This window comes from Plasmopara halstedii (assembly GCF_900000015.1).
Source record: "Plasmopara halstedii genome assembly, contig: Scaffold_658, whole genome shotgun sequence".
In the NCBI taxonomy this organism is placed as follows: domain Eukaryota; phylum Oomycota; class Peronosporomycetes; order Peronosporales; family Peronosporaceae; genus Plasmopara; species Plasmopara halstedii.
The window spans coordinates 1,519,518-1,519,720 of record NW_020187575.1 but is presented as its reverse complement, the minus strand read 5'-3'; positions in this window follow the sequence as shown (position 1 = coordinate 1,519,720).

The window sequence follows — 203 nt, the reverse complement described above, 5'->3', positions numbered from 1 at the left end:
ACGACTCCGATGCCTCGTCGGGCGCACACACGCCGGTGCACGACGAGCACTCCAAGAAACGTGCTGCTTCTAAGTCTCCACTCCGCGAGGAGAAGAGGACGGGCAGAGGTTACGCCAACCTCTTCGACTCTTCGGATGAAGAGAAGGGGACGGTGAAAGAACCCCGGGAGATCTGTAACGATCTCGACCGGCATCAGGAGGAT